The following is a 27,906-nucleotide window of genomic DNA, read 5'->3' as shown; positions in this document are numbered from 1 at the left end:
GCACAGAATGTATTTCCAGCACCATGGCCAGCTATTTGTTGATCTTTTGGTAGTCTGTGTCTGTCTGTTTTCCCCTCCTTTGTATTCCTCCATTTTTGCCTTATTTTTGGTTTAATTAGTATTATCTAGTATTTTGTCTTTAGTTTGTTTGAGTCGTGAACTATACTATTTATTTGTTGTGTTTTTAGAGACAGTCTCACTAAGTAGACCAACCAGGTTGACTCAATAGACACCCATCTGCCTCTACCTCCCAAGTTCTGGAATCAAAGGCATTCACCACTGCACCCAGCTGTACTGCTAATTTTGTGTGGATATTGCAGGGACTACAATGTTCATCTTTAGTTTATTGAAGTCTCTAGTAAGGTCTGTTCACCTAATCTCCTGATTTTCTTTTTTGTGTCTGTCACAATGAACATGGATCTGTATATAGCAAACTCAACACTACAGATAGAAGTTTGGCTTAAGAAATAAAGACCTTGAGTTTGGCCTGGCTTGGTAGACTATGCCTTTAGTCCTGGCACGAGGGAGGCAGAGGCAGGATGATCATCGTGAGTTCCAAGCCTGCCAGGGCTCCATAGTGAGACCCTCTCTCAAAACGTAAGCTTTATGGGGAAACCAAAAAAATATATAATAATATTGCTTTAGCCTTTCCAGAGCCTTCCATTCTTTCCTGTAGATTCAGGTGACAGCTAGTGTCCCTCCTAAGCTGGGGGAAGCTCCTACAGGAGTGTAGTGTGAAATGGTCCAGCGGAAACCCAAGCCTGGGTAACCTTAGTTCAGGGCTCAGGCTCCCCTGGAGAGGATATATATATATATACATACATATACATATACATACATATATATATATATTTTTTAATTGAACTTCATTTCACATTTGTCTTGGCAGGATGCTTTCCCTGATGGACAGTTTTAGGTTGGTATCCTGGTATGGATAAGGCATAGTCGCCTCTCCCCATTCTTCTGGAGGAGACACCTGCTGCCATTTCTTTTGTCTTCCGCAACGGGGTGTATTTCCTTAGCTGTGTTGTTCTGGAATTGCAGTAGTTGAGCCTCAATGTGATTAGCTGGAGTTTTCTTCTGTTTTCATTCGGTTTTGTTGCTCGCTTTGTTTTGTATTGTCTTGTTGGAGTTTATTGAACATCTTAGATGTGTAAGTAAAATTAGGGAAGTTTTGTCCATTAGGTTTGTTTCTTTGTTTTTTGTTTTGTTCTATTTTGTTTTTTTGAGACAGGGCTTCTCCATAGCCTTGGCTGGTCATTTGTTTTTAAAATACATTTTCTATTTTCTTCTCTTCGAAAATGCCAATAAACTTATATTAGATCACCCGAGATTGCCTAACATGTTTATGAGATTTATATATCCCACTATATTTCTTTTTTTTTTTTTTCTTTTTTTAGTTTTTCGAGGCAGGGTTTCTCTGTAGCTTTGGAGCCTGTCCTGGAACTAGCTCCTGTAGACCAGGCTGGCCTAGAATTCACAGAGATCCGCCTGTCTCTGCCTGCCGAGTGCTGGGATTAAAGGCGTGCGCCACCACCGCCCGGCATTATCCCACTATATTTCAAATTCCCCATCTTATTCTCCATCTTCAGCCTGTTCTTGGGTCTATCTCAGGTCTTTTTTATTTAGATATAGATTCCCATTCGCTGGAGATAGAACCCATGGCTCATCCATGCTCTCTCTGCGGATACCTTACCACTGAGCTACACCCCAGACTACCATCCGATTCTTTGTTTTGAGACAAGGTCTCACCTTGTAGACCAGGCTGGCCTGGAACCTGAAGTGATCTTCCTGCTTGTTTCCTGAGTGCTGGTATTAAAGGCATACACCATCACACCCTGCCTTAGTCTTATTTTTGAAAAGTCATTTCTATTCTACTGTGACCATTGGCTTATTATTTATTATTTATGTGTAAGCAATTTCTTTATCTGTTTTACTTTCTATTTGTGACGTGTATGTAGGTCAGAGATTGACATCAATCTTCATTAATTGATTGACATTAATTGTTCTCAACCCCTTTATATTTTATTAACTGAGCAGGGTTTCTTCCTGAACCCTTACCCTGAGGCTCATGTGCCCAAGTGCTTGGATTACAAGTGAGCCGCCATGCTCGCCATGCCCACCATGCCCACCATGCCCACCTAGCTTTCTCGGTGGGTACAGGGTTCTGAGCTGTGCTCACACTTGCATGGCACGAGCTCTATCCCCAGTCCCTCACAGGCTGTTCATTAACACAGCCTTGAAGCATGTGTCTGCCAGCTGTAATGTGTCATGATAGACAAAGTCTCTGTTGGCAGCCTTTTGCTTCAGTAGGGGTCAGCTCTGGGGGCCAGTAATTTTTTTTAACTGTATCCTGGACATTGTGGACGGAACACGAGTAGACTCAGTTCCATGGCACTCCTGTGAAGAGTTAATGTTTGGACTAAATAAATGGCACACACTGCCTGCGCTGAGGTCTGAACCTGCTCTTTCACTGTCCGCAGTGGCCCAGAGCAGTGCTCTCCTCTGCACAGGCTGAGACTTGCCCCTGGAACTGCAGCATTTCCCAAAACCTTCACAACTCTTCTGCACCCCCAGACCTTTCCGTGACATCTTTAAAAACTACATTTTTAAATTCACTCACTTTCTATCCATGAGTGTTTTGCCTGCATGTGTGTAGGCTCTGGATGAATCTTGGTCCTCTGGAGAGCAACCCCCGAGCCACTACTCCAGCGTCTTTCCGAGACCTTTTTTTTTTTTTTTTTTTTTTTTTTGGTTTTTTTCGAGACAGGGTTTCTCTGTGGTTTTGGAACCTGTCCTGGAACTAGCTCTTGTAGACCAGGCTGGCCTCGAACTCACAAAGATTCACCTGCCTCTGCCTCCCGAGTGCTGGGATTAAAGACGTGCGCCACCACCGCCCGGCTTTTCTGAGACATTTTAAACCAAGAAGGATGCAGTTAGTATTCAGCCTTTGTAGGTGTGTGAAGAACGGAGGTTATATCACGAGTCCATCTTTAAATTACCTCCTCTTAATTGAGACAGTTTTCCAGTTTCTACCGCCTTTGCTCAACTATTTTGAGGAGGGGGATTTTATATATAAACTAGTTCAAGCTGGTCTCCCGATCCACTATCCTTAAACTCAGCTCCCTGGTCCGACGCTAGGATTATGCAGGTTTGTGCCACCAGCTCTTTGTTAAATATTTGTTTCTAGTTTGTAGTTGTTAACCTCGAATGCTGTTGGTCTAGAAAAGACTTCCCCATGCTGGACATTAGAATGTTACTGTCCCTTTAAACTCAAAATCAGCAGGCAAGGAAGGAGTTAAATATCTCAGGCCTGCTTAGACAAATTCTCCTGTCTCAGCCTCGTGATGAGTTGTCCACCACCACGCCCAGTTTAAATTTTTTTTTTAAGGTTTATTTTATGCCTTTAAGTGTTTTGCCTGTATGCCTGGAGTCCCAGGATTTCAGAAGAGGGTGTTGAATCCCCTAGAACTGGAGCTACAGATGGCAGCAGTAAGACATCACATGGATACGGGGAACTGTATTCAGGACGCTCTCTTAACTGAGCTGTTTCTTCAGCCCCCGTACATCACTTTTTTTATGTGTTGTGGGAGATGTTGGTGTTCCAAAATGGTTCTTCTGTGTAGCCCTGGCCATCTTGAAATTCCCGCTGCAGACCAGGCTGACTTCACACTCACAGAGACCCACCTGTCTCTGCCTCCGAGTACTGGGTCACCACTCCCAGCTACCTAGGTCACTTACCTGAATATTAGAATCACTTTGAAAATTTTCAAAACTATTTTGGCCAGGGGCTGGGAACTTTTTTATTTATTTACATATAAAAAACCTATTTATTATATTTTATAGCTCGTCTGGGAACTCTGCCCTGCTTAATTCTTAAATTTCCCTCAGTTTCTTGAGACACTGTCACATGTAGCCTAGATTGGCTTGGCACAGAGGAGGCAGGCTCACCCTGCACTCAGCGCCAAACCCAGAGCCTTGCGCTGGTTCTACACTGTTCTACCGAGCTAAGGTCCCAAACCCTGTTTCTCTTCTTCTCTTCTCTTCTCTTCTCTTCTCTCTCTCTCTCTCTCTCTCTCTCTCTCTCTCTTAATTTTTTTTGAGTTTCTCTTCTTAGTAGTTGTCTGTACTCTTGGGTCTGGCTTAGTGGCCCATGCCTTCAACCCCAGCCAGCACTCTGCAGGGAGGGAAAAGCAATCTGTGAATTCAAGGCCTGCCTAGTTATGTGGTGAGTTCCAGGCCGCCCAGGGCAGGGATAGCAATGAAAAACTGTCTCCAAAGGGGAAAAAAAAAAAGGTTGCCAGGCAGTGGTGGTGCGTGCCTTTAATCCCAGCGTGCCTTTAATTCCAGGACAGGCTCCATAGCTACTGAGAAACCCTGTCTCAAAAAACCTCCAAAAAGAAAAAAAGAAGGCTGGCCATTCTCTTTCCAAGCTATTTTTAAGAGTGTACTTCAGACAATAGACAATTTTTGAAAAAAAATGTAATTTGATATAAATTTGATATAAAGTTATTTTGCTACCCAGATCAGTGTTTTTCTTTTCTTTTTCTTTCTTCCTTTCCTTTATTTTTTTCTATCTTTTTTTTTCTTCAAGACAATGTTTCCCTTGCTGTCCTGGAACTCATTCTGTAGACCAGGATAGCCTCAAACTTAAGAGATCTTCCTGCTTCTGCATCCCGAGTACTGGGATTAAATATGTGTGCCCCCAATGCCTGGCCTGTTTTTCAGTTAAAGTTTCAATCTAAATTTGATATTTGACACTGGACTCATAAGACAGCACTCACTTGGTTTTTACTACATAAGAAGAAGCCTAGCCCCTATTTGCCCTGAAATCACTTCCAGATTTTTATCTATCCCTGACCCCCAAATGAATAATGTATCTCTGAAGCGTGGCCAGAGAACAAAAAATAATATGTAGAGATCAGAGTGTTAGATCTTACTAAGCTCATTGGCCGGAGAATGTGTCGAGTCTTGGCCTCTCCAAATCCTGACCTGGTTAACAACAGACTGCCCTGTGGGCTGGACTCGTGGTTCGGAGGTTGAACCATGCTCAGCAGCATGGCAGGTGAAGCATAGGTGGTAGCTTAGCCAGCGGCCACAGCAGCACCACCAACAATCAAGGGAAGCACGATAAATCAATGAGGAAGAGCAGCAAGTTTCACAGAGATTTAACAAATGTCAGGGAAATAGGATTTCTGAATGAAGTGTTTGATAGACGGCAATAGCCCGTGCAACCCTGGAGGTTGCGCATGGGTGACTGGTGTATGACTCAGACCCCATGATGGAAATTTCCTTGGCTTTAAAAGGAGACTGCTGTAGGCAGTCAGTTAGCAAACAGCACTTGCAGGTAAGTCAAAGGAAACCATGTGGAGATTTCGGAAGACAGTTGTTACTCTAGGGAACACGACCTTAGGAAAAAAATTCAAGCTCCACTTCACGTCACTTCGTGTTATTTTTTTTAATGTGATGTGGCCTGTGAGGGCCACCCCACACATATGGGGATCAGAGGCAAGTTGTCGAAGTCAGTTCTCTCTTTCTAATGGAACCTAGGTCATAGGACTTGGTGAGGAGACCCTTTACTTGCTGAGTCATCGCGCTGGCTGGCTATTATCTTTGTAAATAAAATTATGGAAACCTGAATATGTTGACATTTGATAAGATCATTCTAATTTATGATATTGGGGCAAATTCTGCTCTTATCTGAAATTACTGCATACACATATAGGCAATAATATATAGGATCTATATCTTAAAGGTATGAATTCTCATATAAATTTTAATGTGAAATCAATAAATTGAAATAAAACAAAGATAGTTGCTATTCTGGTCTTGTTTATCTCTTGTCACCTGGTCTAATAATATTTTATTGCCTTAAGTTCTTTCTAATGAATTTTGGTTTGAAATTTATTGGAACGCTTCTGTGAAAAGCCAATATAAACTATTCACCTTTATCTACCTTTCTAGTGTGTCAGTTACTCATAAGGACTGAGACAACTCATGTTTAAAATTCCACGCTGCTCTAGTAGGATGACAAAATCTCATACAGTCTTACCCCGTGACTCACCCCCATTCTACACAGGGCTCTGCTGCCTGCTGGTCAATCACATGGTAGCCATATTAATTACTGAATGGACTTAGGGCATCCAGAGCTAGTGTTCATAATGCAAAAATGCGAGAGTAGTGAGCCATGGTGGCAATTAGCATACGCCAGAGAGAGTTTACAAAGATCTTCCCGTAAGTAAAGAAGTGAAAGTTCCCAGTAAGGTTAGTAAAAAAAAAATCACATCCTGTAGTCGGTCAGATCTAAGGGAGATCAACTGTACCTGTGACATCGTGAGGAAGGAAACAGAAGCTCAGGCTAATTCTGGCTATCAACCTCAAACTGCACACGGCACATGACAAGTACTTGTTGAGACATAAGATGATACTTGTGCACACATAATATGGAAAAAAATTATATGTGAGAAGATTCAAAACTGGTGGTGACTTTGCGTATCCAGCAGGTGTCTCGGAATGCAAACACCCCAAGGGTTACTACTTAAAGATGGCTGCCAATTTGTGATGGTTACAGTTTTTTGACCTATGAATGGTGTGAAAGCAGTAGACTCCTCCTTCTGATCCTCACGGCTGCCCAGGCTGGTGAGGACACTGTCAAGGGAGCAGTCACAGCTCTCACTTAGAAAACCGACCTTGGAGTGCAGCTCTGTGGCCTTTTGCTTTGGGATACAGGTACTCGGGTACATTACACGAGATGTTCATCACAGTATAGCATAGGCTTAGGGCAAAAGGTACTGGAGATACAGTTCGGTTTGAAGGGCCTTGGCTTCTATCCCCAGTAAGCACAAACAAACAAGACACCACAAAAGAACAAAATAGACAGGCCAGATAAAACTAGGTGAGTGGAGACTGAAGAGAAGGCGGCTCAGTGGGTAAGAGGGCTGACTGGGGTTCCATCCCAGCATCTGCCTGGGAGCTAACTAGTGACTCTAACTCCAGTTCAAAGGGGACCAGACACCTACTTGCTGGCAAAGCACTCATACGTATAAAATAAAAATAAATCTCTAAACTAGATAAGTGTTTTAAATCCCTCTTGGAATTAGAATATTTTCAATTTATGGCAGATTCATCTGGTTGTAATATCATTATATGTCAAGGAGATAAGTATTATACAGTCAGTGTTTTATCCCCAAGGCCAGGCGCACAGCAAACCACACAGTTCAGAGCATAATTTATTAAAATTTTCTAATGAACAATCTTGATATGTTATTAGTCCAATCCAATCATTTCACAATTTATATCATAGATCAAGATGCCACAGAAAAATACAATTTTTTTCTTCACAATTTTTGTAAAGCCTTTAAATACTTCAAAATAACTTTTAATTGTAGAATTTTTCTAGTATCTTCTGTAAATCCAGGATAGTAGTGAAATGTCAGAGTAAGAGCTGGTGGGGCTGGGGCTCAGTGATTCCGTGCTTGCAGAGGTCCAAGGTTCAATTCCCAACACTACATACATTAAACATAGAAACAAAGTCAGATGAAGTTAAAAGCAATAGTATAATATTTATTGAACACCGTATATTGCCATTTATGGCATTATTGCATTTTATTGAGCACCTTATGTACCGGTCATTTAAACGTCACGATTTAGTGGGAGGTGTTACTACTGTAAAGGGAGAGGAAGCCGATTACCTAGAGTTCAGCTTCTCTGCGGTAGCTGGCTGTAATTTTGCAGCGGATTCTGCAGATTCACGCTGTGTGCACTGTGCCAGAATCAAACGACCTGGAAAAACACCCTACACTCTTAAAGATTTTGGAGTTGCCACTCCAAAATGATCAAATCATTGTTTACAATTTTTTTTCTAAATACTTTTTTTTTGTCTGCCAAATTACCGCCTCTCCTCCCCACTCCTTTTCCTTTTGATCACATCCGCATCTGTTTCTTGGGGTGACCCTCCGGAGGCACTGACACATTCTTTGGGTTTGCTAAGCCTCCTGAACTGCAAAGAGTCTGGCATAAAGAATTCCTTCGCTGTGCTCGCTGCAGCTTCCCGATGTAAGTAACAACACTCGCCCAACTGCTCAATACTTTTTCTTTTCTCTGAGCCTACAACCTTTTTTTCCCGAGTAAGTTTCTGTTTTCGTTTTGACCCTTTAATTCTTCTCATTTTTTTCTCTTCATTAATACCATCGCTTTTAATTGTGATGCGGGGACAACGGTGCATTAAAGGGCGGCGCGAGTTTCTGATAACGCCACTCCATCCCTCTCTCTCCCAACCCCAACGCTTCTATTCGCCTTTGAAAGCGGGATGTGCATTAATGAGAGCCAGGGGTCTCTAGTGGTATATAGACCGTCTTTAAAAATAAGCAAATACCTCCATGCAAGAAAAAGAGAGCACGCCTTTCCCCTTCAACCCGGACAGTACCCGAACCGTCAGCCTGGGCGAGCTTTCTGAAAGGCTCACCTCCGGACAAGATGAGCTGATTTGCGGCCACGCTGCTCTTCGCGGGCAGGTGCAGCGCGGCTCGCCAGTTCCGTGTTAATTTGAGCCCGCAGAGGGACCTTTGATCAGCGCGCTCGCAGCCTGCAGGCTTCCCGAGCTGGGTCCGGCGACTTCAAAAGAGTTATAAAGCGGACTGTAATCCCGGTCTTCCTGTTTCTGTTCCTGCCCCCTGGGTGCTCATACAACCGCCCGACTTCCCACACTGTCCTCTGGTTTCCCACTCTGTGCAGCCACCGCAAACCCTGCGTGCGCTCGCAGGGGACTGGGCCAGACGATGACCCGGCTCAGGCTCATTTGCTGGGATGTAGAGGAGGGCTTGTCACTTAATGCTTGTTGGCCGGAAGCTGGATGTGAAAAGCCGACCGTTCTGGGGAAATCTATACCAGGAAGACTGCTATTTAAGTCAGCCTACTTCCACAGACTGGCAGTGGGCTAAAATTGTGATCCATAAACTACAACAAAACTCCTAATCAATATAGTCAGTCAATCTGTCTATCAATCATCTATTTATCCTCTCTCTCTCCCTCTCCCTCTCCCCCTCCCTCCCTCCCTCCCTCCCTCCCCCCTCCCTACCTATCAGCTATCATCTCTGTGTTTTGAGACAAAGTTTCACTTTATCATCCTAGCTGGCCTCTAACTCTACATCCTACATGCATCCTTTTTGTTCTCGATATTTTCATCCTTACTTGCCTTTGAATTTTCATTCTCTTTCAAGGCCCTCATAACTTTGGGTTCTGGGATCTTAATCGTATTTGGGATTCAAAAAAAGACTTTTGAAAACTTAACATGTATTTTGTGTGTCAAGTGTGTGTCCCTTGGCAAGCGTATAGAACAGGGGTCAGAGGACCACTAGAAAGAGTTCTCTCCTCTCCGTCTCCTTTACGAAATTGAACTCAGGTCCTTGGGTGTGGTGTAGCGGCAGGTGCGTCTACCTTCTGAGCTGTCTCCCTGGTCCTGATCTATGGCTTCTATTAGAACAGCACAGAGGGGAGGTGAGAACTGGACTAGTGTGGCTTAAGCAAGCATTTTGTTGTGTTTTCACAGTACAAGGGCTTGAACTCAGGCCTTGACCAATGTGAGGCTAAGCTCCATAGAGCCTTCTAAGTCAATTATTTGGAATCTTTGAAAAGCTTAATTTCTTTATCCACAGTTTGGTATCTATTTTTACCTATCTATTTATTTATTATTATTTTGCAACCACCCCAGCTGCCCTGGAACTCACCCTGTAAACAACAATTTAGTATTTAAAACACCAATCCCCCACCAAAAACAAAACAAAACAAACAAACAAACAAAAAAACCCCGAAATCACTAAACTTCAAAGTTGTTGAAATATCACAGAAGGTAAACTGAGGTCGCTTCAGAGTATCCCCCATAAGTTGGCCAAAGAGAGAAGGTGAAACCTGTTCTGCCATAGGGTGAACCATCCTTGAGTAATTCAGAACTGGGATTGGGGGCTGGAGAGATAGCGCAGTGATTAAAGCACTGGCTGCTCTTCCAGAGGATCCGGGTTCCAGTACGCACACTACAGTTTCCAACTGACTAACATCGGGTCCTAGGGATGTAATACTGGTACACACAGAATATAGAAAGAAAAGAACTGGGCTTGGTCTGCGGAGCACTCAGTGATAAAGCTCTGGCCTTTCATGGCACGTGAAAGGCCCCATGTAGATCCCCAGCACCAAAAAGGACAAAAACAAAACAAGCAAACCCAAGTGACTGGGGCTCACGGTTCTCCTGAACTTCCTGCTGTCTCTGAAGCCCTCACACTGCTTCCTCCTATGAAGTCCTAAGGAGAGAAGGAAGTGAGGGCAGCTTTGCTGCCGTGTCAATAGAAACTGGAGAAGGGCAGGCTGGGGAATGAGCAAGTCAGGGCCAGACCAGAGCCAAAAGGCAGAAGCGAGGCTAGGATAGTCGCCCACGGGCAAGTAAGAGGAAGCAGGATTCTGGCCCCTATCCTGGGAGGGTCACCGGACAATTTAACCATTATCTGGCCACTCAGTTTTGCTCTAAAGAACTTGCTTTTGTTGGGTGCAGGCCTTTATCTCAGCATTTGGGAGGTTGAGGCAGAAGCAGGCAGATCTCTGTGAGTTCAAGGCCAGCCTGGTCTAAATAGTGAATTCCAAGAGGGTTGGAGCAACAGACATCCTGTTTAGAAACAAGCACCAAAAAAAAAAAAAAAAAAAAAAAAGACAACACCAAAAACACACACACACAAACCAACAACAAAAAGAAGTTGTTCTTTGTAACTTTACTCTGTGTGTGTGCGTGCTGGCGCGCGTCTCTCTCTCTCTCTCTCTCTCTCTCTCTCTCTGTGTGTGTGTGATCTTCCTCTGATTTCTGATGCTATGATAAACACTGACTGAAGGGTTTATTTGGCTTACACTTCCTCATCACAATCCATCTCTAAGGGAAGTCGGGGTGGGAACTCAAGGTAGGGACCTGAAGTAGAGGCCCATGCTTTGTGGTACTGCCCTAACTCAAACATTAATCAAGAAAATGCCCCACTGATAAACTCACGGGCCAATCTGATGGAGCCGATTCCTCAATGGAAGTTCCCCCTTCCTACTAATTTCTGTTGAGCTGACAAAAGCTAACCGGCACAGGTGCTATGATGTATGTCTTTGGACAAAACCACCCAAAGATCATTGCAAACTTTAGGGTTGACCCTTTAGGGGAAAGAACAATCTGTGTTAAAACATTAAATTTGAGAGTCGAGTTTTATATTTCAGGTGGAAGCAATTGATGTGTAGAGTCAGTGTGCCCTGAAACAGTCGGTAGAGAGGAGTGGAGGCTGGAAGAGGGGTCAGGGAAACAGGAAGAGGGGTGCTGTGGGCTGCTGGCCACTAGTCCTAGGCAGCCAAACATCAGGCAAGTCCTGTCAAGTTCAGGCAAAGTGTTCTGTACTGAACGTAGGAGGGGAAGATCAAAAAAGACTATAATATTTCTTTAATTTTTCTTTCCTTCCCTTCTTTCTCCCTCCCCCTTCCTTCCTTGGTGTTTAGGGATTAAACCCAGGATCTTATACATACATCTTAAGCATACATCCCACCACTGACCTACACACTCCCAGCCCCCCTAACTTTCTGATGACTGTAGGACCCAACCCTACAGGTTCAATGGCGATCTCCCAGGCACCACCCAGGACCTGACCATCCAAGGGAAAATACCTAACATTCCGACCATTATAGGTAGATTCACCTGACCTGACATCCCTAAGCACAGCACACACCCATCCCATAGACAAAAGTCAGTCAATGTCAATCAGGGGTCCTGAACCTTAGAAGTCCCCTCACCCCCAACCTCTGCTGAGAGAAAAACTCCACCTCAGCTGTGCTCAGAGCTCTCTGACCTTACAGCTCTGTTGGATGGACAAAAGGTCCAGGCTCAAGCGTGAGTAAAGGCCTTTGCTGAATACGAGTGTGGACTCCGTGGTGGTTTTGGAGGGACCCCACGATCTGGGTATAACTGACCAACAGAGCTCCCGTAAAACCTGTAGCCAACTAGCAATGGCTACCGAATCATATCGACGTAAACTCAGCGAGTAGCCGGAGGAAGAGCTGGAGGCTGGAGAGGAAAGAGTTCCATGACTACAAGAAACAAAAAGGCGAGCTGGAGAGATGGCTCAGAGGTTAAGAGCATTGCCTGCTCTTCCAAAGGTCCTGAGTTCAATTCCCAGCAACCACATGGTGGCTCACAACTCTCTGTGATGAGGTCTGGTGCCCTCTTCTGGCCTGCAGGCACACACAGACAGAATATTGTATACATAATAAATATTTAAAAAAAAAAAAAAGAAACAAAAAGGCACAGCCTGGAAGTCAGGGCATCCACTGAGAGAGCACTGCAGAGGGGCAAGGCTGTCAGAGCCAAATAGCCCAGGTGGGAAGGGGCTTGGTGTGTGTGTGTGTGTGTGTGTGTGTGTGTGTGGTGTGTCAGGGGCAGATAAGAATCAAACGCTAAGAAACCTTGAAACAGACCCAAGGCCCAGAGCTTACAGGCCACGTATCCAAAGTTCTCCCTCACTTGAACTCTCTAGGACTCAGGTCTGTACACACTCATCCCTACACCAGTTCTGGGGGCTGCAGGTGCCAGTAAAGCCCCTTCTGAAAGATCAGGGCCAGCAAGGTGGCTCAGCATGTTCAAGAATTCGCTGCCAGTCCTGATTGCCTGAGTTGGATCCCCAGGACTCAGGTGGCAGGAGGAGTAGACTGACGCCCCCAAGTTGTTGTCTGACCTCCACGTGTACAAAGCGGTTATGCATCCATTCCATCCTCACAGAGAAATAAAATGTAAGTTTGGAAAAGAGCCCTGGGAGGTATTCAAGTGCTGGCTGGGTAAGCACTTCACGGGAACTTGGAGGACTGAGGCAGGAGACACAGTAGAGTCTGGCGTTCAAAGTTAACAGGGCAAGACTCCGGTCTCAAGGAAACAACAACAACAACAACAACAACAACAACAACAAAAAACAGCAAATAATCAAAATGCAAACAGTGAAAGAGGAAGCGGAAGGGCCAGGAGTTCAAGGTCACTTTCAGGGTGCGCAGAGTTGGAGGTCAGCCTGAAACACATTTAACCTGTCTGAATAACACAAAGCAAAGTATCCAGACGCCCTTTTCAGTGCATTGATTTCTACTTAATGTTTCTATAATGTTTGCAGTAGAGAGGTCTTACAAACCAGTAGCGTGCATTTGGGCCATTTGCTATCCTCTTAGACACTGCCATCCTGAAATGGAAATGAAAACCGTTGCATTATATGTGGAATCTTCCAAGCTACAAGCTTCAATTTCAACACTTGTATGAGCATTGAGTATCGTATCCTGTTCTTACAAATAGCTGTGCCTGTGGCACATGCTTTTTGTAACGGTTGTTCTGTCTTTTTAAGAGACAAGCCACGCCCACTCCCTCCCCAATCCACTGAGGCAGGCTGATCTTCAGCTTCTGGCCTGAGCTCGCTCTCTTTTACATCTTCCTCTTGGAGAGGCAGCTTCGCTTTTAGTCCCAGCACTCAGGAAGCAGAGCAAGGTGGATCTCTGAATTGGAGGCCAGCCTGGTCTACAGAGCAAGTTCCAGGACTGCCATGGCTGTTACACAGAGAAACCTCATCTTGAAAAACTAAAAATCACAACAAAATAAAAAGCCAAATAGCTATACCCAAGTAATAATACTGTTTTGTTTTGTTTTTTCCCTTTTCCAGTCTTAATCAGCTCATATCTCACCAATGCACTCCAGGAAGAAGGGAGAATCAGAGGCGCTATGGTGACGCCATCTTGCCCTTACCTTCTTGATCATTGTTGGCGAACACAGGGCAGTCACAGGGCCAGGGAAGAATGGGCAGGGTTCCTTGTTCATTCATGTTTCTCGAATATCAGCTTTTTTTTTTTCCTGGCTTGAAGGAAAAGTGTTCCCTGTCTGGACTGTAACTACCATCTCTGGTTACTCAGGTGCACATGTAACATGTTTACCTAACACTGCACAGCCTGCTACCCTCCCATGCATATGTGAACTGGCTTTGGGCTTGTTGTGTGTGAATGAGATACGAGATGACAGAGTGTGAACCCAGCTGGGTGTGGTGCCAGCTGCAGCTAGGCCTGCGCACTTCATCTCAGAACTCCGGCACCAGGCACAGGGAGAGAGCACACAGGAATGTGAAGACACAGCCAAGGGTGAGTCAGGCCAGGAGAAGGCTCCGAGTAAATAGGACAAGAAGCTGGGCAGTGGTGGCACACGCCTTTGATCCCAGCACTCGGGAGGCAGAGGCAGGCAGATCTCTGAGTTCGAGGTCAGCTTCGCCCCAGGACAGCCAGAGCTACATAGAGAAACCCTGTTTCAAAAAACACGGCAAGAGTCTTGTGACCTCAGTTTCTTCAGAACACAACAGAATTGTTTTTGAAATGTGTTTTCATGCTCCTCCCAGGTGTGGTGAATAGGAGTGAGTTTACTTCAGATTCTTCGTTACTGTTATGCAGATTGATCAATACAGATTGATCATGGAGTCCTCCCAAAACCAACTAGGAGACCAAGTCCTATATGTAAAAACGAAGAGCCTTTATTCTTACACAAGTTCATGAACTCGGACTCTCTGTGTGTCCAATGTATTGGCGTGATTGGAGAGCCCCAAGCTCAGTTAGAGTTGGGTTTCTATTATAGTAAAGGTGGGGGTGAGGGATTTCTAAGGTGCAGGACCCCTAATTGACTTACATTTGTCTAGGGGTGTCCTGGTGAAAAGCGATAGGTATGTGCTGGCACGTGATCCTGTCTACAATGGTTGAAATGTTAGGAATTTCCATTGGATGGTCTGTTCCTGGGTGGTGCCTGGATGGTCTCAGTTTGTGGTCTTTTTTGGAACCAGGTATCGCCTTAGGGTAAACTACTGAGACTCGGGCCTCTATTGAGCTTGTCATGGCTGGGTCCTACAATTACAACCGGTTATTGTTATTGTTATATGGCTCTATGGGAAAACATAAGTTTGCCGCTTGCAGTCAGACACTAACTCATTCCTGAGACAAAACGCTAAGAACCAACAGTTAAAATTCATTATTTGGCTAATAAGTCCAATCAGGATTTATCAACACAGACTTCCCCCTTTTCACCTTAAAAACCAACAAAAAGTATTGAAAGACCCGGATAAATCCAGACCCCTCTAGCAGGAAAAATAGAGCTAAAAATCTAGCAGGAAAAGAAGAGCCAAAAATCTAGGATTAGCTGGTTCAGTGACTCTGTTTCAGGAACTAGCTGAAGATAAAGTTAGATTATAGTTTTTTTTCCCCTTAAATACCCCTTCTCCTAGCTACTCGTGGTCGAACTCCCTATCCCTGCGTGGGAAATGAGTTTCGGCCCCAGTGTACTGGCTCCTGTCCTGTCAATAAACTTCGTGTGATTGCAGCAAGGACGATCTCTCGTGAGATCCTGGGGGATCGTGTTATCCCGAGACTTGAGTGAGAGTCTCCCCACTCTGGAGGTCTTTCAGTATTTGCTTGCTTGCTGCTGTTTGCCGTCTGCCTTTGCAGCCTCCCCTACCCTTCTTGCTTGCCCATCTGGGGTAATAAATCTCCTTTGGGCTGAGAATTTCATATCTGAGTATGTACCTCCTACATTGCCCGCCACTGCCACCACTGTGCCGCCACCACCACAGCCCGTCTGCCACTTTGACATGTGATTGTATACTTTACTCATGTGACTGTTTGTAACCCTCAGAATATGAACTGTCTGATGCTCTGAATAAAGTTGTTCTGCCTCTTTTCTGGTGGAAGCTGCACCCCAGCTTCTGGCATCCATGTACCCAAAGAGTCTGGGATGTTCTGGTGGAAGCCCCATGACAATCCCCCTCCTCCATCTCACTCTCCCCAAATCCTACCTCATCTCAGAAAGACCATCAAACACAGAACCTCCTTGGGGGCCTGGAAAATCATCCAGGTGTGTTTTGCCCATTAAACCTGGGCTTGGTCTAATTCAGTTTGTTTTGGTCTGATTTGAATTGCTGTGCCTGGGAGAGGATTATCGGGGTACAGAAACTTCTCAGCCTCATTCATAGGCTCCATTCTCCCAGGCCCCACAGTCTTTAGAGCAGTAAACACAGTAGGAAATTGTAAAGGATTTTTTGCGCATCCCGGCAGCTTGCTGTGGGGCTGAGACCACGCTGCAGGTTCCCAAACGAAGGTGGCTGATCCCCAGCCATGTGGCAGCTGGCTGGTCCCTGGTGAGCAGTGTGGGCAGGCGGTGGGTGGGAGGCACAGAGATAGGCACACCATACGGAATGAAATTGAACATTTATTAGGTGATTAGGTGGGTTATGGAGGGGAAGGAAAAAGGGGAAGGGGGGGAGAGAAGAGAGACAGAAGCGGGGGAAGGGAAGAAGTGGGGAGAGAAGCAGAAGCTGCCTCTCTGAGAGGAAGACAGAAAAAGAGAGCAAGCTCAGGCTGGAAGCTGAAGATCAGCCTGCCTCAGCAGTTAGGAGAGGGAGTGGGAGTGGCTTGTCTCTTAAAGAGACAGAACAATCATTACAGAAATAATGGGTGCTTCTGCAAGATGTTTGCCGATTCTCTTTCCAAGAGCAGGAGTTTTCCATCTATGGAAATGTATGGCTTAGGCAAACGTTTGGGTCTCAAACACAGGCCAGTGGCTGAGGTACCTGTTTTACATGTCAAAAGCTGACCTGGCCTCTGGGTTCTCCCAGTATCCCTCAGTCCTACCTGTTACCAGGTACATGACTGGCATACCCCACCTTCTACTCCAAACTCTCCAGCCCAAGGGATTGTGGGAGCCCACAGTCATTCTATTTCCATCTTGACTCAAGGTCAGAGTTCAAGCTTGTCAAGGCCAAATAACAGGATGCTGTGGGAGTTACCCGCCCACTTGGGCATGGCCTCTTACTATTTATGCCGGTATAAATAATGCATCCAGTCTCTTTTCTGGCTGTGAGATTCGGTTGCTGTTCTCTGTTCCAGCAGAAGATTGTGATTTGTGAGTCTACCCCTAAATAAAAACCCTCTATTATTCTCAGTTCTGAGCTTGAGTGGGATTTCTTTTAAGCATCCTTCTTCATCTGGCACCCCACGTGGATCCAGACTCCACACCTATGGGGTGGACAGCCTGAGGGTTTCACCAGTCCACAGCCCAGAAAGTCTCCCAACCCTGCCTGCTTGGCTTGCTTTTACCTAAGCGGGTTTTGTAAACACCCCCCCCACCTACCCCCCACCCCCCCAGCAAAGCTACTGCTTGCAGCAACTTGGAAATTTCCCAAGCTCACGAACATCCCCTCCCCCACTGCCATGTTTCATGTGTCCTCTCTTGTGCAGCTTCCGGTTTGTGGTCCCTGCCTGTGAGTTCTGGGCTTCTTGCTCCATGTATGGAATTGGTTTAATTGCTTTTACTTTGTAAAGCAAAGCATATTTCTCAGTATTTAACCAGTACCAAGGTGGGAAACTAAAGCGGCTCAGGACCATTCATGCCGCCACTGGTTGCATTGCTGCTAGTGGTGACTCTGCAACCAGTATTATTATTTAAATTATTATTACCTAAAGCAATTTACCGGATCTCATAACAATTAATTAATAAATCAACATGGCAGACTATATTAACATTGAAACTTTTAGTAACTTTTTTGTTAAGACTATAGATTGTATTTTACAATGTTTATATGGTTATGGTGATATATCCATTTATTGGATAATGGGACTCAGTTTTTTCTTCATACTATATCCTTAAGAAAGAATGAGATACTTTTAGAAATGATATAGTTTTTACAGACAAATAATGAACAGCTCGTTGACAGGATTAATACCATTAAAAATCAGAAGTTACCTGAAAAAATTAATACTATTGAAAAGGGTAACATTAATTTGACAGACAAAATTGAATCCATGTCTAAGGGTACTGAGAAATTATCTGAAAGAATTTATACTGTTCAATTTGACAATCAAAATTTGTTTAAAAGTTATGATAAGTTAACAGATAGTGTATTTTTCCAGGATGGCAATCTATATACTATCCAAATAATGTCCAAGGATGAGGTATTATCTTTAAAGAAGAAACTTCAGACCTTGGAATCACATGTGCAGAATGAGGTCCAGAGGCTAGGTGCTTCAGTGAAATCACTAGAAATATATAGATGCCAGGAGACTCAGACTTTACAAAAGATTTGATATGATTTAGGGAAAGTATTGGAGCTGATTAACAGGGAAAGAGGCACAAGGACAGGATTCAACATCACCAGTAGCTGTCAGAGATGACTTACCCAGGGTTTTAGCTTCCTACCCTGTAATCTACTCTGACAAAGCATCACATTCTAAAGGTCTAAAAGGATCTAAAGAAGGTGATGGATATCTAAAAAAATGCATGATCTAAAAGAAATTAAGCAAGCCATAAGCAACATATGGCTTGTATTTCGCATTTGTAAGGGAGATGATAAAGACATGGGCTTCAAGCATTAAGGTGACATCACATGACTTACTTTAGTTAGTTTCAGAAGTTCTAGATGATGGGTCTCAGTTGTTGTTAAATGTTATTTCATGGAAGAGGCAAAATTTTAGAACAACAAGAAAAAGCAAAAGGACTTGAGACTTCCTAAGATCAAATTCTTGGTGAGGACACTTATGCTGACCCACAGGTTCAAGTTCTTTAAGATGAACAAATCTTGTCCCTATGCCCCAAAGCAGCCTTAAATGTTTGGGACAGGATTCAAGAACCAGGAAAATGAATTGAATCATATGCCAGGGTTAAACAGGGCCAGAGAGAACCTTTTAGTGACTTTTTACAAAGATTAACTAAGGTTATAAAAATAGGAATAACAGACTGAGATGCTAGATGAGTACCATGGAATCTTTGGCTTTTGAAAATACTGACTTAGAATGCAGAAAGATACTTGGGCCTTTAAAGGTTAGATCAGCACCCATGGATGAATGGATCCTGCATACAATGAACATTGAGACATTTGACTATAATACTGAATCTTGGGTAGGAGAAGCAATTTCCAAAGGAATGAGGAACATCAAAGTGCTAAATGTTTTAATTATGGTAGAATAGGACATCTCAGAAGGGATTGTAGATGAGGACTTCCTAGGAATAATGTCTCCTTTGGGAATGGCAAGAATATGAGGATTCAGCCTTCAGGTATATGTAGAAGGTATGACAAAGGCCGACATTGGACCAATGAATGCAGATCAACAAAAGACAGACAAGGGCAACCTGATACCATTGGAAACTTCTAGGGGTCTCTCACAGGCCCCCAAGGCAGAAGTGGTCCAGTTATTCCCAGTTACTGTGGAGGACATGTCTCACCAGGAAAATTAAAAATCCAGAGCCTTCTATAAAAACCATACTGTTCTGAATGGTGGGATAAACATGGTGGATAAATCAAAAATTCAGATAGGAAATGTATATTCTGATAGACTTCTATAAATGATCAAAGACCAAAGCTAAGCATGCGTATAAATGGCATTGGATTGTGGGTTTGATAGACACAGGTGCAGGTGTGAGTATCATTGCTTCAGAATCTTGGCATCCAAATTGGCCTCTTCAAGAGGCAGATGTTCAATTACTAGGAATTGGAACCCTATCTCAAGTTAAACAAAGCATGAGATGGGTTGACTACATAGGGCCATAAGATCAGAGAGGGAAGCTGCCCCCACCCTAACTTTGGGAAATTCCTTCTCTGTGAGATCATATCTTTGTTAAGATAAAATGTTTTGTGGCAATAGAAAAATCATTATCTTTTACTAATAATTTTTTATCATGATCAAATGAAAGACATTTGTTATTCTTAAAAGTTAGTTTAGATCGAATGTACTGGCTGTTTGATAAATTATCTCCTTTCCTCATTTGGAAGGCTCTCCTGTTTGAATCTAACCTTTATCAGTGTTTATGATATCCATAGCTTTTCTTCTCCTGTGAAAACAAGAAGCAAAACTTCTTCCCTAACATAAGACATTTCCTGGTTTCCATTCTGGGAGGTCAACACATCTTAAAAATATATTATTTTATTATATATTATATAATATTTATTCTATTATCCAGTGTCACTCTGCAACTGTTTTTCCTTTTTTGTTAGTGTTTTAAAAAAATTAAAGTCAATAAAACATTGTGTAATCTATCTCTGGGGGTCTTTATTACCCCTTTCTGTTTATTGAGCATATCTTTTAGAGTACGATTAGATCCTTCTATAACCACTTGCCCTGCAGGATTATGTGGCATGTTTATAATATGATTTATGCTGTAATATGCAAAACACTGTTTTATTTTACTAGAGATATATTCTGGAGCATTGTCAGTTTTAATTTGTACAGGTATTCTTATAATGACCATGGCATTTAATAAATGTGTGATTATAGAATTAGTCTTTTCAAAACTTAAAACAGTATCCCATTAAAATCCTAAGTCTGTGTCTACGGTATGTTGCATATATTTTAATTTTCCAATCTATACAAAATGAAACACATCCATTTACCAAGTTTCTTTTCTTTTTCTTTTTTTCCTCTTCTCTTTTCTTCTCTTCTTTCTTTTCTTTTCTTTTTTGACTTTTGGGACAGAGTTTCTCTGTGTAGCTTAGGAGGCTCTTCTGGAACTTTCTCTGTAGACCAGGCTGGCCTTGAACTCACAGAGATCCACTGGCCTCTGCCTCCTGAGTGCTGGGATTAAAGCATGTGTCAGCACTACCCAGACAAATTTCATTTCTTTGAATACCTTTTGGGTTACTTCCTGCAGGTAATGGAGTTTGGTTATACAAAGAACAAGTAGGACATTGCCTTATAAATTCTTTGGCTTGTTGCCAAATGATGGAAAAATCTTTCTTTAAACCCTGCTATTAATATGGTGTTTCTTAGGAAATCTGAGTCTTCGAGCACATTTTCTACCAATAGATGATCAATTTGATCATTACCTTGTACTAGAGAACCTGGTAGGCCTGTATGGGATCTCATCTGTATTATATATAGGGATGATTTCCATTTATGATTATTAGTTGTTGTTGAATACATAAACAAGGTTTATTCTGAATCATCTGAAATAAGTTCATCTGGTTCAACATTTAAAACAACTCTTTCTGCATATTGAGAGTCAGTAACTATATTGAGGTTCTGAATAACTGAATAATATTATGAGAATAGCATATAATTCTGATTTCTGAATTGGATCATAAGAACTTTGAGCCAGTTTACTTATTTTCCCTGACTTATAACCTGCCTTTCCTGATTTATTTACATCAGAATAGAATGTAGGGACTCAAAGAAATTGGGATACCTTTTATTATATGAGTGAAAACCCAATTAGTTCTTTTTGTAAACTGAAGTCTTTTGTTTTGGGAATATTTGTTACTAATCTCTCCTGAAGTATTACTGCAAGTCCTTTGCCAATGTACATTTTCTGTCCATAATGAGGAAATCTTGGCATTAGTGAAAGGTACCACAATGTCTGCTGGTTCTAATTCTGCAATTGCTGAAATCTTAATTTTTCATCTCAGGATAAATTCAGAAACCTTTTCTACATATATTTTACTCTGTGTGGTAAAAATATCCATTCTTATATATTATCTTCTCTCTGTACTAGAATTCCAGTAGGAGAATACACAGAAGGTAAAATAACCAGAATAAATCAAGCTGGGGATTCAAATGATCCACTTGTGCATCCTGTAATTTCTTTTCTACCAAAGCCAATCTCCCTCATTCTCAACTGACAGTTTTCTTGGACTATTTAAGTCCTTATTACCTTGTAAGTTTTGAAATAAATCACTTAGTTCTCGAGTTTCAATCCAATTGTGGGTTGTAGTCAGTTATTATCTCCCAGCAATTTTTGAAAATCATTAATTTTTCATAATTGGTCTCTTATGATTTGTACTTTCTGTGGTTACATTTTCTGTAAACCTATTTATATTCTAAATAATCAGTAGAATCTCCTTTGCATTTGTTTCAGGAGTAATTTGTAATCCCCAACAAGGAAACATTCTCTTTATCAAACATTTTCCCTAAAATATCTATATCTGAATCATCCAATAAAATATCATTCATGTAGTGGTAAATTATAGATTGAGGAAACTGCTTATGAATTAGTCCTAATGGCTATTATACAAAATATTGACATAGTATGGGGCTGTTTAACATTACTTGTGGAAGAATCTTCTAATGGTATCTTTTAACAGGCTTGAAATTATTATAAGCAGGCACTATGAAGAAAATTTTTTCTCTACCCTGTTATTGTAAAGGAATAGTAAAAAAGCAGTCTTTTAACTCAATCACTATAATAGACCATCCCTTAGGTGATAAAGAAGGAAAGGGAATTCCAGGTTGTAAAGAGCCCATTGACTGAATCACTTCACTTATGGCTCTTAAATCTGTTAACATTCTCCATTTCCAGATTTCTTTTTATTTAATGACAAATATAGGATAATTCTAGGGACTGATCAATTCTTTAATATGTTGAGCACTTAACTGCTTCTGTACCAGTTGTTCTAGTGCCTGTAATTTTTCTGATACCAAAGCCATTGTTCTACCCACACAGGTTTGTCAGTTAATAATTTCAGAGGTAACTCAAACAGACTGTGACCATCCTTAATAATACCTCTTATATTTCTTCCATATGCATTCCTTATTTTATAGTTTGTTTATGAGATTGGGGGAATATTAATCCGTGCTTTCCATTGCTGCAACAAATTATGTCTCCATAAATTCATTGTTATGTTAGCCACATATGATTTTAATTTTTCTATCTGTCCTTTTGACCCTATACACTTGACCTATCCTGCACTTTTACCCGAGATAAAGTTCCAATCTCTTGAAGCTGAACCTTTACCTCCTGAAGAGGCCAACCTGGATGCCAATATGTTGGGGCTATTATTGTTATATCTGCACATGTGTCTACCAAACCCTTAACTTCTAGGCTGTTTATTTGTAATTTTAGCTTTGGTCTTTGGTCTTGGGTAGAAGTTTGCAAAATACTTGCTTTATGGTTTCTCCTGAAAATCTTGTTTTATCTACTGATGTTTTCTCACATCCAGAGCAGTATGGGTTTTAACAATAGGCATTAGATCGTTTAACTGCTCTGTAGAGGGACTTCCCCTATGCTGGCAGAGAATGGTTGAACCAAATTTGATATTGGGACCTGATGTGGGAAGTGATGTATGCTATGAATATGCTTTATTGCTATTAGTTAATAAAAAAGCTGCTTTCGGCCAATGTTTACTCAACAGAGTAAAGCCAGGCTAAAAGAGATACATATAGAGAGTAGGTGGAGTCAGGAAGAAGCCATGTAGCCACCACCAGAGACAGATGCACTGAAATTTTGTTGGTAGGCCACAACCTCGTGGTGATGCATAGATTAATGGAGACAGGTTAGTTTAGGATATAAGATCAAGCTAAAAATATGCTTAAGCTATTGGCCAAACAGTATTGCAAATAAAATGGTTTCTGTGTGATTATTTCAGAGCTGAGCAGCCAAAAACAAACTAATAGCCTTCCCCTTATAGGGACCCACAGGAGGCCCCTTCAGGTCATTTCCCTGATGACAAATGGTTATCTTGCCTGTCCCTTGTTGATCTGCATTCATTAGTCTATTACCAGCCTTTTGTCACACCTTCTACATATTCGAGAAAGCTGGGGCCTTTTGGTTGAAACATTTCTAGAATAAACATTGTTTTTAAGAGCACCTTGCCTACAATCCCTTTTCAGATGTCCTTGTTTGCCATAATTAAAACATCTAATATTTTTATTATTAATTTGTTTATTGGTAATTTTAGAAAGCAGTGCTCCTATCCAAGTATCATTAGTAGTATGGGGTCCAATATCAACTCTATTTCAGATCTATTCTCCTATGGGTGTTGATCTTGCCTTTAAAGGTCTAATGACCCTTTTGTATTTTGAATTAGCATTTTCAAAAGCCAAAGATTCAATTAATATTTGTCTAACACCTATATCTAATATCATTCTATTTACAGTTGATGTCAATCTTTGTAAAAAAAAAAAAAGACAGCGAAGACTTCTTTCCTGATTCTTAAGCCCCATCCCAAGCATTCCAAGGTGCTATACAGCATAGAACCAAGATGATCATCAAATATAGCCTGTCTCGCAAATCAGCATTCTGACCCTCACTGCAAATTTGGCCTTGGGAGGTCTCATGACCTCTCACCCGACCTCATTGTTCCTTGGTCCTAGATTCCTCTCTCCACTATGTTCTCCATTGTAGCTGAAGGCCAGCTTCCAGTACTGCTGAACTACATCCTTCCAGTCTTGTGGAATAACTCTGTTTCTAGTTGCCTATGAATTTAACATTTGTTTTACAACAGGTGAATGCATACCATATGAAATGACTATTTCCTTAAATCTTTTCAAATCTACCATTTCTACGGGATTCCAATTAACTTCTGCATAACCTTGGGGCTTTTTAAAAAAAGATTTATTTATTTATTATGTATACGGTGTTCTGTCTGTATATATGCCTACAGTCCAGAGGAGGGCGCCATGTCTCATTATGGATCATTGTGAGCCATCATGTGGGTGCTGGGAATTGAATTCAGGCCCTCTGGAAGAGCAGCCAGTGCTTTTAACCTCTGAGCCATTTCTCCAGCCCACCTCACCTGGGGCTTCTTATCATTTAGTGGTCATTCTCATATGGTAACTGGATTCCCTCCCCCCCCCCCCCCCCCCCGTTTTGTTTTTTTGAGACAGGGTTTCTCTATGTAAGAGCTCTGCCCTGGGACTCACTCTGTAGACCAGATTGACCTTTGAGCTCCCAGAGATCTGTCTACCTCTGCCTCCTGAGTGCTGGGATTAAAGGCATGCTCCACCACCGCTCAGTTGGTAACTGGATATCTTTTTTTTTTTTTTTTTTTTTTTTTTTGATTTTTCGAGACAGGGTTTCTCCATAGCTTTTGGTTCCTGTCCTGGAACTAGCTCTTGTAGACCAGACTGGCCTCGAACTCCCAGAGATCCACCTGCCTCTGCCTCCCGAGTGCTGGGATTAAAGGCGTGCGCCACCACCGCCCGGCGGTAACTGGATATCTTAAGGTTGGTGTTCTAATAACCTTAGGCCACTCCTCCTCAGTTTCATCATGCAATGGCGCAGTAGGTTCTATTCTAAGTTCCTGTTTGTGTGTGAATATTTTTCTTGTTTTCATTAATAGGTCTTTCTAAGGCTTGTATCTTATCAATCAAATTATATTTGGCCCAATTATCAGAACACTTTGATAACAGTAATCACCAAACTGGTAGTAATTACAGTCGACATTATGTCAATCCTAGTTAAGTCATTTATCCCCTCAATTAAATTTTCCATCAAATGATCCATAGTAGCACGATACAGGGTCCTAGCACCCTGCATTGTGATGTTTCCCATTCCTAATATGGGAAAGATCTCCCCTAGAGGGTTTCTCTGGTATCTAACCAAATCTGCTGACTTTTCTGTTAGTCTGCTATGTCAAGCCCCGCCCTCACTTTCCAAATGTAAGCCTGTTTTTTGGAGTCCTGACAAGCATCAGCTCTCTGCTGTAAATGCTTGGGTAGAGAGACCACAGCTGCAGCAAATCCGGCTGGCATGACCCCTCCCCCGAGCCTGTCTGGTCTTACCATGCATCGGAGCCCCAAAATGCTGCTTTGCCTTCACTGCAATGGCCTGGCTACTGAGACTGTAGCCTGGCTTGAGTTCTCTTCCCCAGATAGTGACTCTGTAGCTGTAGCTACATCTCTATTGTTCTGATTCAAAGGCCAGAAAACCTGCGAGCTCAGAGAGTTAGAGTAGCAACTGGCTGACTTTCTCTCTCAGCTGGCATCCTGGGAACCTCTCTCCTTCCACAGTGCCCCAACCAAAAAAACTCATGCTAAGTTCCTCTCTGCTACCCTTGTCAACAAATTGCTAATCCTACCTGAGTCCAGGCTAATTTTATTTAATTAATTCAAATGCAACATATCTTTACATAGTTAACAAGAGCAGCATAAACAAATATAACACATCTTTGCCTACTTAAACAAATATTTCATAACAGCTATGTGTTATGTGTATGTGTGTGTGCGTGTGTGTGAAATAAACCTGAAGTAGGGCTGTGAGGGTAGATTCTTCAAGTACATAATATTCTGGTTCCGACTTGACCTTGCTCTGGCACAAATTGAAATACAGCCTGAGCGATGAGCTTGTCTTTCTAGTCAGGTCTTTTACCAGCAACTCAAACACTCAGCTCACACCCCTCCACCACACTTTGGCCATCTTCTTCCTTTAGGTTCAAATACTAAAATGGGAGTTTGAACCTGAGCTGACGAAGATATGCCCAGCAATACCGCTGCCTTTGCCCTCCTCCCCAAGCCCTGCCCAGCTTTTAACAGGACCGATCTTCGTTATTGGGCTGTTGGGCATCAAAACTAGGGCCTCATGTATGCCAGGCAAAGTGTTCTTCTGCTGAGCGGTCCTGTGTCAGGTTTTACAGAGCTGCCAAAGCTAAAGCCCATGATGGACAGCAATTTTTTTGGCGTTCTGGGCACCAGTGGCGTTTACTTCAACAAGATGTTTGTTAGACATGCAGGTGGCCATTCAGAGCCGGCTTTCCACTTGGGATCTGCAAGGGGCTCCAGGGATAGCCTAAGGGATCTTCAGAACACCTAAATGATGATGCCTGGGGGACTGCAAGCCTGTAAGTCAAGCCTGTTCACCCACAGCCTTTACCTGCTTCGATTGCTGTTTATGGCTTCATGAATCTTTTTCAGTGTATCGTAAACAACAGAATAGCGTGATTATTTTCAGGTTTGTTTGTCCCTTTGGGGCTAGAGTCTTGCATAGTCCTGACGGGATCTCACACTTGCAACCCGTTCTTAATCTCCTGTGTTGGGATTGCTGGGATTGCAGGGGTTAGTAGAACATATATTTTAAAAGATGTATCCATTTTTATTTTATGTGCATGAATGTTTGTCTGCATGTGTGTATGTGCACCATGTGTGCGGTGCCCTTAGAGGCTAGAAGAAGGTGTCAAAGCCTACGAACCTAGCTACAAGTGATTGGGAGCCACTGCCAATGCTGGGAATCAAACCCGGGGCCTCGGGAGAAATGGCAGCCACTCTGCCCACTATGCCATTTCTCCAGCCACGGTTGGCAGAATAGTTTTTATTTTAATCTAGGGAGATGTGTTCTTGCCTGTTTGGGGCCATATATAGTATCATCTAACCCCTTACGTCTTTTGCATCATTGAAACTATTGGCAGGCTTTGGACTCTGAACGCCTAGAGAAAGCGGTGCCCATCAATCAGCCCTCTTACAACATCTGTGAGTGACTGGTTCCAAAACCTTGGATACTAAAATCTGTGAATGCTATCTTGGTATAAAATCTACATACTGCCTGTGCCTGTCCTGCTGGGTCCTTATTTTTAGATTCCTAGTGATACTTAGTACAATACAATGACTTTGTAAAACACTGTTGTGTGAATTGTTTAGGACATAGGAAAAGAAACATTTATACATGCTCACTATAGATACTTCTTCAAATAAATATTTTTAAAATTATTATTATATTATTAGTGTGTGTGTATGAGAGAGAGAGTGAGAGAGGACAACTTGTAGGAGTTGGATCTCTCCTTCCACCAAGCTGGTACTGAAGACTGAATTTAGGTTGTCCGACTTGATGGCAGGCACTTTTACACGCTTAGCTATCTTGCCAGCTGCTCCGACTACTACCGATTCACAGTGGGCTGAATGTGGGTATGGGCCACTCGGGGGTAGGCAGTGCTGACTGTAAACCTCGCAAGCCTGGCTATGCTGGGATGTTCCCTGTAGGGCATCGGTATCTGAGGCATTCAAGGTGTCAGGATTGGAGACTACAGAAAACAGGTGCTGTCAGTTGTAACCTCCTTGTAGAGCCACTGGGAAGAATGACAGGGCCGGAGAGGATCAGTCTCCATCGGTGTCATGGAGAACGTTCTGTGTAACGGAGAGCAACATTCAGCC

At 42.7% G+C, this 27,906-nt stretch overlaps 1 long non-coding RNA gene across 1 annotated transcript; it reads right to left on the bottom strand.

Annotated features, from left to right (window-relative positions):
* Positions 1 to 7,237: 7,237 nt before the first annotated feature.
* On the bottom strand, positions 7,238 to 8,642 carry LOC121434618. Its single transcript, XR_005972490.1, has 3 exons — positions 8,465 to 8,642; positions 7,692 to 7,782; positions 7,238 to 7,505 (listed from the first exon to the last, which is right to left on the bottom strand). It is a non-coding gene; the product is annotated as an uncharacterized LOC121434618 (long non-coding RNA).
* Between the last annotated feature and the right edge of the window lie 19,264 nt (positions 8,643 to 27,906).

Source organism: Microtus oregoni, unplaced genomic scaffold, assembly GCF_018167655.1.
Source record: "Microtus oregoni isolate MIOR12 unplaced genomic scaffold, Mior012 000044F_ref0000062, whole genome shotgun sequence".
NCBI classification, from domain to species: domain Eukaryota; kingdom Metazoa; phylum Chordata; class Mammalia; order Rodentia; family Cricetidae; genus Microtus; species Microtus oregoni.
Note: the sequence above shows the minus strand (reverse complement) of the source record. Positions and strands in the feature narration are given on the sequence as shown.